The 14,824-nt window shown below is 35.6% G+C and overlaps 2 long non-coding RNA genes across 2 annotated transcripts; both read left to right on the forward strand.

Annotated features, from left to right (window-relative positions):
• Nucleotides 1–4,333: 4,333 nt before the first annotated feature.
• LOC140954704 (uncharacterized) lies at nt 4,334–8,034 on the forward strand. Its single transcript, XR_012168154.1, has 3 exons — nt 4,334–4,743; nt 6,121–6,177; nt 7,875–8,034. It is a non-coding gene; the product is annotated as an uncharacterized lncRNA (long non-coding RNA).
• A 5,389-nt stretch (nt 8,035–13,423) lies between these two features.
• Nucleotides 13,424–14,322, forward strand: LOC140954705 (uncharacterized). Its single transcript, XR_012168155.1, has 3 exons — nt 13,424–13,701; nt 13,769–13,888; nt 13,982–14,322. It is a non-coding gene; the product is annotated as an uncharacterized lncRNA (long non-coding RNA).
• Nucleotides 14,323–14,824: the final 502 nt, after the last annotated feature.

Here is a 14,824-nt window from a genome sequence, read left to right on the forward strand (position 1 = left end):
TTGAAAACCTAAGATTTGAAGAAAAAACAAAGATACTAAGTGGATGATAAAGAGGGCTAAGGACTCTCCAATTAAAGCGTCGTTAAATTTATATTGCTAAAGAAATTCAAACAAATTTCAGAACATAACTCCACTACATGCCACCAGAATGCAGTGTACTCGGTAGTAACCATAAGCAGGAAACTTGAGCATCCCTTTTATCTAAGCTCATTATTTGCTGGTTTGCATTTGTACATTTGACCCTGCTACACACCAAATATAATAACAATTTATAAGATAAAATGCAAGCAGCTAGCTCTATATTTCCGAGCACTACTACATGTGAGTTATACACAGAAAAATACAAATATCAGTACTGACCCAGAAATACACAGAAAAATGCAAATATCAGTACTGACCCAGAAGCTTCACTTCATCTTAATGTTTAAGAATTTCCATAGCAACTTTCAGTCATTTTTATATGATAAAACACATACAGGTGCACAAAACGATGAGGAAGGACAGAAGGCCCCATATTTAAAGGCCCAACAACAATAACAGTATTGAAAAGAACAAGTAATAGATGGGAGGGAGGAGCTGTAATTGTGTAATGGCCTTCATATTTTCTGGTACAGAGGCTGTCATCTTGGTATCTTACATCTTGGACCAAACTTTTTCGATCAGTTCTCTTCTTAAAATCTTTGCAGAAGCGGGCTTTGGGACATTGTTTATAAATGTTACTACTCTCCGTAATCTTTTGAATGGTGCAACCTGCAGAGGGCACAGAAAGCAAGCAATCGGTTTGCAAGCAAGGATGTGTACGGGCCCATTCATCACTTATATGTGCTGTTTGTTATTCATAGCAATGTTTCTGCATCATCGTGTCACAGATACAAAGCATTAATTCTTTTTTGATGGAAATCGATATGGATTAAAAACCCATAAGAAGCAAACTGGATGAACAAAATCATAATTCACTCCTTGCACTAGAATCCTTCTAACAATGATTTAATATACAAACAAGAAAAATATGTCTTGAATCGAAGAAGTGAAAAAAACAAGAGGAAGGGTACATATTCGAACACCAATGTCTTTCGAGAATAATCTTTTAATTTATAGAGAATCCTTTTAAGACACATGCAAGAAGGGTGAGTAGCATTCCAGCAAAAACCTTACGGTTTATGTAAATTTGAAAGGCCTCTAGAAGTGACTGTGGAGCATGCAGCCTATAATGCCCAAAAATACCAGCAAATTGCACAATTTACATCACCTTACTCAGTAGGAATTAACACTGGGTATCCCCAAAAAGTTCTTTAAATTAACTTCAATGCCTTCATGATCCTTAGTTTGACATATCCCTGGTGATTTGATACTTGCTAAAACTGAAAATACATGTTTTAAGTACTATGTCTAGTGGCCATTTTAGTTGGAAGATTCAATTTGCTCATTCAGTCACTGACTGATGTTTTTGTTTATTGATAAAATCAGGTTCGAGTTGCATTCTATTTATTTTCACTGCATGTGTGAATGTTTGCATTTCTTACCTGCTTTGCTATGAATTTCTGAACATCTTCCTCAGTGAGTAAGCTGTTGGTTGAGCGAACAACATATGCAATTGGGATCTCGCCAGCTTTAGCATCAGGGAATCTACAATAGCAAATCATCCCCTATAGCCAAGCATCATGTCAAAGACAATCAAGAGATTATTACAAAATAACTTGCAATTTTTTCTACTTACGGAATGACAACAGCATCCTTCAAGATCTGCTGGTGCCACCTACAAACAGACAACACTATACATAAAATCACGTTTCCATATCCAATTACTTTAATAGAGAATCAAGAGTGTGTTTATAGAATAAATTTTTTTGGAGAACATCGTACAGACAACATATAATCTATCTACAAACTACAGCATTCATTTCTTCCCAACCTTTGAAGCTCTGGTAAGAATAAACAACATTATAGAAATTACAGCTCAACTTCCAAAAATCTGAAAAGGCATGTACAATATGGTGCAATGTTATCTACTATATCAAAGGATCCATTAGGAGTGTTTATTGGATCTATTCTAAAACCTAAAATAAAATGAATTCAAGAGAAACACTACCAGAAATTCGCTTAATAGCAACGGATTTACCGACGGAATATTTCTATCGGTAATTTGAGGTTGAAATTACCGACAGAACTTTTTCCGTCTGTAATTCAGTCGGTAACTACCGACGGACAATGTCCATTGGTAGTTACCGACTAAATTATGGACGGAAAGTTCAGAATTAAAAAAAAAAAAAAAACAAAAAGGCGGGTCGTTGACGTGGAGGTTTTAGCGGGGTGGTTTTTTCCGACAGATTCAAAACGGCAGGCCTGTATAGTGACGTGACCGGTTCACCATTAAAAATACTGACGAAATAACCGACGGATTTGAAATGGCGGATCCGTACGGTGATGTGTCGATTTTTCCGTCAGAATAGCCGACGGACTCACCGATGGAATAATCCGTCAGTGAAATCGTTGAAAAAAGTTAATATAATTCCCTGCCTACCGACCCTCTCCTCCCCTATTTCTCCTTCTTCTTCCTAATCCCAACTCTCTCCATCTGCAAACAACCAGCTCCCAAACAAAAATCTTCCTCATCTCAGCACAACAAGTTATATTTCTTAAAGTTTCGTGGTCATAGCATCCGTGTTCTGATTTGTCGACGGATTTTATCAATTTTCGTAAGTAATTCTATCTTTAAAAATTTTAACATTTAAATGTCAATTTTATTGTATTTTTAGTATATGTATTTTGTTAGTAGATGTACATGTTTTATTGTTATTTCTCAAACAAACTTGTAGTATATGAATGTATAATTTTATACCTGTTATGGTTTGTTTTAGATTTTGTAAGATTGTATTTGTTTGTAAATTGTTAAAAATTTATGGAATTACCGAATTACATGTGCTGTTTTGAAATAATTAATAGCTTGCTTAATGGGTCCGTTTTAAGTTTTATCAATGGTATTACGGTGTGGTAATTTTTGAAAATTTATATATATTAATTTGTATGGACGTTGATAAATGATAATGAATATTTAATATTTATGAGAAGTTGTGATTGGTTTGTTGGATAATCTCGAGGTAAAGTAATATTTTGCAAGTTTATTTACCTAGCTTAGTTAATTAATACATGATGTCATCATAACTTTATAAAGGTTTGATATAAGTCATGGATGATCGTTCATGGATTTATCGAGATTCACCCCAAGGATTGTGGAGGATGGATTATTGTAACGAGGTTCAGGGTTTTATTAATTTCGCAACATTTATTCCCAGAAATTTTACTGGAGGCGGTATTAGGTGTCAATGCAGGAAGTGTCAAAATAAAAAGTATCTGCATCCAGATGTTGTAATGATGCATCTTCTACACAAAGGGTTTATGGAGAATTACTAGTGTTGGTATGCATATGGAGAAGTATTTGTTAGTAAGAGGAGAATGGGAGATACGGTGGTTGGGTCAACTTCTAGTGTTAACAACGTGCATGAAGCGACAAATGACAACACTAATTCTAACATAAATATGGTTATGGATGCAATGAGAATGAATCAAGATAATGTCAGTCAATGTCCAATCGTAGAAGAAGAACCTAATGCAGATGCAGCTAGGTTTTTTGATTTGTTGAAAGATTCTGACGAACCATTATGGGATGGCTATACAAACCACAATAAATTATCGGCCGCACAGGTGTTCACCATCAAGTTAGATCACGGGTTGAGTGAGGCCATGTGAAACCCTAGAAAATTTATGATTTAAATATGCGGATGTATAACCTGCCATGTAAACATAAGACTGAAAGTGATATATAATGGAGGGGATGACCTCCATAAAATGAATTTTGTTTTAGAATTCATAAAGACAGAGAAACTGGTAACGTGTTTTGATGAATAAAATAATGAGAGAAATGACAAAACGAATATATTTCAAAATAATAAAATGACCTTAAGGGTTTAGAAGGATAATTGATATTATTTTATGTGAAGATTGAACAAGAACATTGGGATGGTTGATGAAAAGTCATAAACTAACAAATTTTACATTAGAAAGCAGAGCTTTCAATCCAATCGTCAGATTGGGATGAAATTTTGCATGAAGTCTATTAATATGTTTTCCTACATTGGTGAAAGATATCATCCCAATGGGAGTTTGGTAAAGACTAACGATTTAAGCATAAACAAACCGGATGGTTTACATGAAAAAGGAAAAAAAAACAAATAATATATAAATACATAAATGAGGGACATAAATGTAATTATAAAAAAATGGTGCCTTTAAAAACAGCAAAAGGCCACTAGATTAAATAAATAAATAAAAAAAAAACCAAAAAGGGGTGAGAGACAATAGAGAATTCGGTTACAGAGAGGTGCAGGATTTGGATGAAGCAATAATGCTTCGGTGGCCATATCTCTGGAATCCACCGTTGGATCATGTTGATTTGTGGATATGTTGTTCTTCTCACACTCCTATATTAACGGACCGGACGGATTTGAAGGAACATAATCCATTGAACAGAAATCACCATCGGAAGTGTCCTGGAAAACAAAAGGAAATATACCTGCAGGGCAGTTTTGGTCGCCGACCAGTTTCTCTCTCTTCCACCGTTGGATCGTGCCTATTTTTGGATATGTGGTGCGCCTAGATGTGGCCTTCATTCTGGACGGTGGAGATCGGAAACTCACTCTCCGGCAAGGTTTTGTTCATGTTGAACAGTAGCTCGTCCATTTTTAGGTGAGTTTGGTTTTATTCAGATCTGTGGAGATCCAACCGTTGGATTATTCATATTTTTAAATAAATTGTACACAACACAATGATATATATTGTGACCGTTGGGTTCAAGGAAATAAGCAAAGATGGAGGAGTTGTTGCTATTTGAATCTATTGCTAGTCTTAGTAAAACATTTAGGAAGCTTGAATAAATTACATATTTTGATGAAATTAGAATTATGTGGGTGTAGGGTTTATGTAAGATGTAATGGTAAAATGTGTTGTTATTAGTGTTGTTATAGATTAATTGTGTTGTAAAATGTGTTAGGAAGTTTTGAAATTTGGATGAAGGGACATTGAGTTTGTTGATTTAATGGATATATGTTTTTAGGCATTAAAAAGGATTGGGTCTAGTGGTAATTGAAAGAAAACTTGAAGAAAACTTTATCCTCCATTTAATGCAAAGATTCGGCCTACACATATAAATGAGAGAATGAGCTTAATTGTTTTAATTGCTATGGAATTTGAGTTGAATGAGGTTAGAATAGATATGAAATGAATTGGTAAACTTTTATCTGGAATAATTAAAAAGGAAATCATCCCTCATCATGAATAAAGGCATTCGGCCAAATGAAGAAGAAATAAGGAGATAAGACTTTGGTTCATTTTCTATGAAAATTAGGTATGGATGCATATATTTGTATAAAGAAAATTAGTTAGAGTGTAAATTGGAAGAATTTTAAAAAGATCCAAATTCTCATCATAATATGGAATCCAACCAAAAATGAAAATCTTGAACTTGAGTTTATTTGACCTAATGTTATGGGGATTTTTATGGGATTGTGGTTTGTTGAATGCCAAATGAATTGTGTTATGTTTGAAATAATAGATCAATGTGAGCAAAATTTCATTTTGTGGAACTTTAACGTTGTCCAAATGGATAATAAAAGGGAAGGAAAAGGTTAAAGTAAGGCGTACATGGAATTATGATGAAAATATGTTGTTAAATTTACTTAAGATGAAGTAAAGTGGACTTATGAAAAAGAATTGAAAAACCCATCCTGAAAATAAATAAATAAATAATAAGGTCATTCGGCCAAGAGTTGGTTTGATAAGGAAAATGAATTAGTTTCAATGGTATGAATAAATGCAAGGATGTGATGTTACTAAGCCTGTACATGATGGATTGAGTAGACAAAAATAAAATAAAATAAAATAAATTAAGATTGTTAGTTCATGTTTAAAGATATTCAGCCTGGAAAAACAAGTCATGAAAAGAAAGGAAATAAATAAATAAATATGCGAATGCATGTGTCATGCGATTCTAAATTTAAATGAATTTTAGAATGGAATTTTCAATTATGGTGGAGCCACATTTGATATGTATCTTTAATGATACAGGAGAGAGTGCAGAATCTGTTCAGTAGCATGGGACTTTTGCGCAAGTCAAAGCATTAGGTAGGTGTCTTACACCTCAAACTTTTGTTTTTACAATACTTTTTAGAGTTAAATAAATGGTATTTTCTATAAATGTACTTGTGCTTGTGTAATTGTGAATGTTTATGTCAAGGAAAATATAGTGGACTAGTTGGTTTGAATAGAGTTAGTGGCACTACTGTACTGACTGTCGAGTTAGATGTATAATAACAAAAATAAAGTGTACCGACTTTAGGGTGATAAATTAATGGTATATTATGATTAAATTATTGATGCTCGATTTATATATGTATACTGATGATGCGTTGTGTTGAAATAATTTATGTGAAGGAAGCACGTGTATCGCACCTTGTTTTTTTTTTTAAGTTGAGTAAACTTATTGGTAAATTTTAGAATTTATTGTTTTATTGCTTTGATGATATTGAAATGAGTAAGAGTACCTTATGTGCAACAATATACCTCTATTGGTTAGGATAATGTTTGAACGAATAGAAGTGACTTGCGTGTATTGTTATATATCGAATTAATTATGTCATTATGGTCGTAGTGTCGATAACTAAGTTTGTGTGGGAATGATGCTTAGCAACAGTCATTATAATGCATATGATGTTAAAAGAAAAAAAAAAGGAACAAAACAAAAAGAAGAAGAAGAAAAGAAAAAAAAAGGGGGGGGTTGATACGAATGGAAATTTCAAGTGACATTGATTAGCTATCCGGGTTTGGATAGCTAATGGTATCAATGAGGTTTCATTGGTACCGGCAATTAGGGTGACATTGATTAGCTATCCGGGTTTGGATAGCTAATGGTATCAATGAGGTTTCATTGGTACCAACATTTAGGGTGACATTGATTAGCTATCCGGGTTTGGATAGCTAATGGTATATGAGGTTTCATTGGTATCGGCATTTCAGACAACATTGATTAGCAATTCGGGTTTGGATTGCTAATGGTATCAATGAGGTTTCATTGGTGCCGGCATTTCTTAAATTGATTAGTCGATCCCGAGCAATTGGGTGACTAATGATGTTAGTAAAGGTTACTAACATCGGCATGGTTACTCCTGGTTCAGTGAAAAAGATAGGTTTATTAACTATTCTGGGTCGAGAATAGTTAATGATATCAATGGGTCACATTGGTATCGGCAACCATTTCTGGTGTGATTAGCTACTCCAGGTAAGGAGGCTGATAGTGTCAAGGGTTCTTGACATCAGCAACTTTGATGGTAAATCAGATATGAATAAGATTTGATACTCCAGATAAGAATAGTTAATGATACTAATCGGTTGTGTTAATATCGGTACGTGAATGTAAGTGATTAGTCTATCCCAATATTAAAAGACTAATGATACTAATGAGATTTATTAGTGTCGGCGATTACTTTCTAGAAAATAAAAGGGAAAATATTAATTAGTTATTCCAAAGGAATGAGATAAGCTAATGATATCAAGAGAGAAATGTCTTGGTATAAAGAGAAGATTGATTTATAAGGAGATGGTGTTCGTAAATCGTTGAGTTGTGTTGAGATTTCCAAGATGAAATTATTCTCAACAAATGGGAAAGGATATTAGATGGATCTTGGTAATAGATGGAAAATGCATGTCGTAAAAGAGATTTATACCTAATTTTATGTCTCAAAAGTGAAGATTATTACCTATCATTGTTATTGTTTGTTACTACCTTTTTATATTTATATGTACACGTTAATTTCTATTTTCAGGTCTATCAAGGTCGCGTCCGAAATGATATTGGTTTAGTTACCTTTTGCTTTTGACCATGTAATTATTTGTAAATTAAGAGTCTTATATCCTAAAACTTTAAATGTAATATTAATTTGTAAATTTGAATGTATGACTTTAATTTAATGTTTGTAACTTTAAGTACCTATTTAACCTTGCATGTTTAGAGTTGGAAATCAAATCTTTAACTTGAATTACATTATATGACGTTATTGAATAACATGTGTTGTGTTGATGATGTTGAGTTGGGTTGAGATCCAGGATGATTGGATCAGGATGTGAATTAAAATTGGAAGTGTAATATGGTTTGTCGATAACTTGGGACCTCCTATTATAGAGGAGACTCTGCCGAAATTTTAGTAGAAATTTGGTGGAACCGGTATATATATATAAAAAAATACCTAAAAATTTCCAATGTATCGCGAAAATGGATGTGGGAAATCGGGGTTGTTACAGGCCGGGTATGACAAAATTATTGAATGGGCGAGAAGCATTTTACTTGAAGCGAACAGGCTGAAAGAGAACTTCTATGCTGCGAAGTCCATGATGAAACCCCTCGGTTTAAGATACCAAAAAATTGACATTTGCCCTAACTTCTGCATGTTATACTACCTTGAAAATACTGAGATGACCGAGTGCATGACATGCGGGCATTCCCGTTACAAACCCAGAAATGACAGGGGAAAGACTCTACTGGCATATAAAAAACTTAGATATTTCCCGATCACACCTAGACTGTAGACGTTATTCATGTCACCAAAGACTGCTGAGCACATGACATGGCACTAAGCACATGATGCGGTTGATGGTGTGATGGTGCATCCTTCTGACGACGAAGCGTGGAAACGCTTTAACAGTGTGCATCCTTACTTTTCAGCTGAATCAAGGAATGTGCGTCTTGGATTGTGTACAGACGGATTCAACCCATTTGGGTCATTTGTTGCTCCCTATTCTTGTTGGCCAGTCATACTCACAGTTTATAACTTGCCATCAGGAATGTGTATGAGGTCGGAGTTCATGTTTTTATCTACTATCATACCAGGTCCAAGCAACCCCGGGTGGAATATAGATGTTTGTCTTCGACCGTTGATTGATGAGTTGGTGCAGTTGTGGTCCTCCGGAGCTTTGACTTATGATATATCAAGGAAACAAAATTTCCTTATGAGGGCAGCTTTGATGTGGACTATCAATGATTTCCCAACTTATGGAATGCTTTCTGGTTGGAGCATGCATGAGAAACTCGCATGTCCATACTGCATAGAAAACAACAAGGCATTCACGCTAGCAAATGGAGGTAAAGCTTCTTTTTTTTACTGTCACCGTCACTTCTTGCCACTTAATCACAGGTACAGAAAGAACATAAAAGATTTCTTTGTTGGCAGAGTTGAAAAAGATGTTGCATCCCCGCGTCTTTCTGGTGAAGAATTGCTTGATGTTGTATCAGAGTACGGTGACATTGTGTTTGGCCTTCAATCAGGTAAGCAAAAGTTTCTTGGTTTTGGTTTGACCCATAATTGGGTAAAGCAAAGTATCTTTTGGGAGCTTTCTTATTGGAAGACCAATTTGCGCCGCCATATCCTTGACGTCATGCACATCGAAAAGAACGTGTTTGAGAACATTTCAACACCGTCATGGATGTGAAGGGGAAGACAAAGGACAACATCAAGGCTAGATTGGATATAGCTTTATACTGTACCGTAAAAATATGGAGTTGGTTTATGATGAGTCACAAGTCGCAAAACCAAGGGCAAGCTTCGTGTTAGAGAAAAACGCACAACTGCTAGTCTACAAATGCTTAAGAGTCTGTGTTTTCCAGATGGACATGCATTGAACATATTAAGGCTGGTTAATATAGAGGACTGTAGATTGTATGGAATGAAGAGTCATGACTGCCACATCTTTATGCAAACACTCATCCCATTAGCTTTTCGTGATTTGTTGCCAAAGGGAATATGAGATGCACTGACGAAGATCAGTTATTTCTTCAGAGATATATGCTCTAGCAAGTTGAATGTTGAGCACATTGAGAGGCTTCAAACGAATATCATCGAGACACTATGCAAACTTGAGATGATACTCCCTCCATTATTTTTTGACTCAATGGAGCATCTCCCTATACATCTACCGTTCGAGGCAAAAGCTGGAGGACCGACCAAATATAGATGGATGTACCCATTCAAACGGTTAGATATTACAGTTGCATTGTAATTCATATATAAAAGTATTTTCTATGTTTTTCTTAATTGAAAATACTTGAATTGTAATTCAATGCAGGTACTTGTGTCTAGGCATGGTTTATGCCATGATAAGTATAGGTGTTCTTCGATTTCTTGTTTGGGCTCATCATATGTTTACTATGGGCTTAGACGTTGATACCCGTGCCTACTTCACCACAGCTACCATGATCATAGATGCCTCCACTGGAATAAAAATCTTTAGTTGGATCGCTACCATGTGGGGGGGTTTGATATAATACAAAACACCTATGTTATTTGTTGTAGGGTTCAACTTTTTGTTCACCATAGGAGGACTAACAGGAATAGTCCTGGCAAATTCTGGGCTAGACATTGCTCTACATGATACTTATTACGTGGTTGCACATTTCCATTATGTACTCGAGAGAAGGTTCTGGTAAGCTCATCAAGTGCTGGCGAGTGACGATTGCCACTCCTGCCGTTGCTAAAGCTTTCTCTTTAAGGCTTTTCACTCCGATTATCATTATTCAAGCGGTATCACAGAGAATCTTTCCTTTCTTTCATCCTTCTGGAAAGGGTTTGAATGAAGAGGGGCTTGGTAACTAGGAAAGTCAAGTCAGGGAGGAAGGCACTTTACTATTTGGCCCCTTTGTTTAGTGGGAAGAGGAGAGTTTGCTGCTAGCAAACATTTTTAATCTTAAGAAAAAGGTTAAGAACAAGGCGCATGTTGAGGCTTCGATATGTGAGTCCTATATTTTTTAGGAGATCTCAACATTTATCTCGTACTATTTCGAACCTCATCTGAGAACGAGAATCAATCGCGTTCCACGGCATGATGATGGCATAATTGTTATTAGTTAATTTATTGAATATTTGTTGTTAATGTTGAATTTACCTTAGAATTTGTAATTGAATATGTTGGAATAATTAGTAATTTTACTATATTATTGCATGATTTGTGTTTAATTATTTCCATTGATTTTAATTGTTAGTCTATAATTTTTTTTAATTTATTGAATATATTTTATTGTTGTATTGGCATAATTATTGAATAATTTGTTGAATTAAAATTCTTAATGTTGAATTTACCTTAGAATTAGTAATTGAATATGTAGGAAGAATTATTAATTTTACTCTATTATTGCATGATTTGTTTTTAATTGTTTCCATTTATTTTGATTGTTAGTCTAGAGTTTTTTTTGAATTTATTGTTTTGTTGAATTGGCATAATTATTAATTAATGTTTTGAATTGTAATTGTTAATGTTGAATTTACCTTAGAATTAGTAATTGAATATGTTGGAATAATTAGTATAGATTGGGTCAATTGGTTGTGGCTATTGTTAATATTTACAGGTTTGTGGATTTGGGTAGTATCTAGTAGGGGTGTTCAAAAAAACCGACCAACCGATTAAACCGAGAAAACCGAGAAAAAATTAACCGAAAAAACCGAACCGATAGAAAAAACCGAATAAACCGATTAAAAATTTTAAAAAACCACTCGGTTCAGTTCGGTTCCGGTTTTAAAAAAGCTTAAACCGATTGAACCGGACCAAACCGAACCGGTTTAATTGAATCTAAAATAAAATATATAAAAAAAAATCCTAAACCTAAATAATAAATACCCTAACCCTACAAAACTTTGCCAGCCGCCGCCTCCCTCCAAAACCTTTCCACCCCACTCACCCTTGCCTTTCCCTTTTCCCCAAAACCTTTTCACCCCACTCACCCTCCCCCTTTCCTTTTCCCCAAAACTTCCAGCAACCCCATCCCTCCCTCCCCACTCTCTCTCCCTCCCAAAACCTTTCGAGCTGCTCACCCTCCCCCTTCCCCCTTCCCTTTCCATCAACCTCATCCCTCCCTCCCCGCTCTCTCTCCCCCCTTCCTCTTTTCCAGTGGTGCGCTGATGGACTGACTTGTCTTTCAGGAGTTGCTGAAGGTTTAACAACACCTTATGCGTATGTATGAGCTTCTAGTCCAAGGCTCTTCTTTGAGATGAATCTACGATGAACCGTCCATACCTCTCCGAAAAGGTTGTTGTGAAGAGTAAATAGAATTTGGTCGATGTTTTCCTCAGAAATGAAGGATGAAAGGCTGGCCGTGTGAGTTTTTGTTAGACATCTGTACAACACTGTTCAAACTTATCTTTGAGGCTGTCTGTACAAGATAGGAGTTCAGTAACTATAAGAAATCACCACTGTGTCGTTGATTTTCTAATGGTAACAAACTCTATCCCCGTTTCATTTTCCCAGCATTCCTTCTTCTGAAGGGACTCGTGATTCTTGTGTGAGATTCTATATGCATCAGATGGTGCGTGATTCTCAATAACACTGTATGGACCAGTTTTCTTTTATTTAATTAGTTTCGGTTTTTCTGGTTTCTAAGGCTAAAAAACCAACCCGAACCGAACAAAACCGGTTCGGTTTGAACCGTTTTCGGTTCGGTTCGGGTTATATTAACAAGAAATTGTATTTTCCGGTTCGGTTGAATTTTTATGTTAAAACCGGACCGAACCGGACCGTGAACACCCCTAGTATCTAGTATAGGGGAGGTGCTGTCGAATTTTTTTTAACATTTGAATTTAATTATATAATTATTTGTATAAAATTGGGTAGATGTGCAGAATGAAAACTAGAGCTGGCCGTTTACGTACGGTCGCAACAAGTTCGTCTAGCAGCGAGGATGATATTTCCTTAGGCGCCTCTCAAGAAGAGGCATCTACACCACTTGCCCCGTCAACCGATACTGCCTCTTCCAGCGCTGGTTCACAGCGCAGAGGCGGCGTGCCTTCACAGCGGAATCAATTTCCCAGCAAGTATGAGGCACAGTGGAAAAACGACCTTTCAATGTAAGTTTTGTTAAAGGTTTTAGTTTTTTTTTTAAAAAAAAATTATAACATAATTTATGAAGTAATCACTATTTCATTAATTTCATTTATTTTCAGGTTCACAAACATTGAGGCCACCCGAGTAATATCATTGGTGTTTAAATTGTCGATGGAGATTTTATTGTTTCAATGGAGTCAAATATTCATGCATCCTGAATGGATGCCTCAAATCAATGCATGGTTTGACAGATTTGAGGTTGGTGTTAATTTATAATTTTCAGCTTATATCTAATAAGTTATTAATATAATTGTAAATAAATAATTATTTTTATTTAAAATTAATTTTTATACATAGGATAGATTCTGCTGGGAATAGTGAAACATAACACTATTGTGAGGAAGGTGTGGGAAAATCACGCTACAACTAGGTAAACATCGAAAACAATAAACAACATTTTTTTAGATAAAAATTTATGTTTTGAAAATGCAATTTTTGGTTGCGTGAAGTAGGTTGCATGATTTTTGGTACGAACCCCAAAAAAAGGGAAAAAAAAAACAGCGAGGGATGGGGGGGTTTTAAGGCTGGAACGATGTTGCGGTTTGGAGGGATTTCAAATCGATATACATCCCGGAACATATATGGCCACACTATCTTGAGCACATGACGTCTGAGCGGTTCACACAACGCTCACAGTCCGGTGCTTGCAACTGGAATCGGCCAATTCATGGCTCGGTGACAACGCACATCGGCAGCTCCGTTCCGTTTGCTGCACATGCGAAACGGATGGTAAGATTAATTTTAATGAAATATATCGTTCAATTAATTTGTTGTTAATAAATTTTTTTCATTATAGGCTACGTCTCTTGGATGTGAGCCGAGCCCGATGTAGCTGTTTGTGGAGACGCACGTGCGGAGTCAAGACCGCAAAAAGGGGGTGCAACAGTTTGTTGATAGCCGTGCTCAACATTTCATGGTATGTTTGTTCAAGCATTTTATTTTGTAAGTTATTATGTTTATTGAATTGAATATGATGATTACTTTTTTTTTTGAATATTTGTGGATGGAGGTTGGATCGTCAAGTGGACCCGATAAAAAATCGGGTTTACGGGATCTCCAACACTACGACCGACAACTTGCGGTCGGCCCGTAGTGCTTCAACCGTCAAGAGCTCCCAATCAATATCGCGCTCCCAATCTAAGGAGTTCGTGGCCTTGCAGCAACACACAACTCAGCTCACCAAAAGATACGACCACCTATCAGAGGCGTACACACAACTCAAAGCACAACAAAGAGCGGAGTCTGAACAACAAAGAGCGGCCTATGAACAGCTTCGCGAAATGGTCATGAACATGGCATAGGGTGGAACATGTTCGCCTAATCCTTTTTGGCCATATGACCATCAGCCTCCTCCTCCTCCATCGTTTTATATTAATTTGTAATAAAAATTATTTACCTTTAAAATTTCATTTAATATTTTTTTTGAAAACACATTCATTTTGTAATGAATATTATTTAACTTTGATTTTTTGTTTTTGATGTTTTAATATAAATTTTATTTGCATGGTTTGTTTTTATTACCATTAATTTATATCATTTTATATTATGTATTCTAAATAATTAAAAAAAAACAAATTAAAAAAAAAACAATTACAAATGGTTTTACGGATGGAATTCATCCGTCGGCATTTGAACAGGAGCTGCCACAATCACCGATGACTTTCCAGACAGATACATTCGGTCAGTATTTTATACAGTCACCGACAACTTTACCAATGGAATTAACTCGTCGGCATTTGATAGTAGTTGCCACAAGTACCGATGAATTTACATATGGATATATTCGGTCAGTATTTCAAACACTCATCAACAAATTTACCGATGGGAACTGGCTGACGGTAATGCACAATTT

The sequence above is a fragment of the Populus alba genome, chromosome 16 (genome assembly GCF_005239225.2).
Source record: "Populus alba chromosome 16, ASM523922v2, whole genome shotgun sequence".
NCBI lineage: Eukaryota > Viridiplantae > Streptophyta > Magnoliopsida > Malpighiales > Salicaceae > Populus > Populus alba.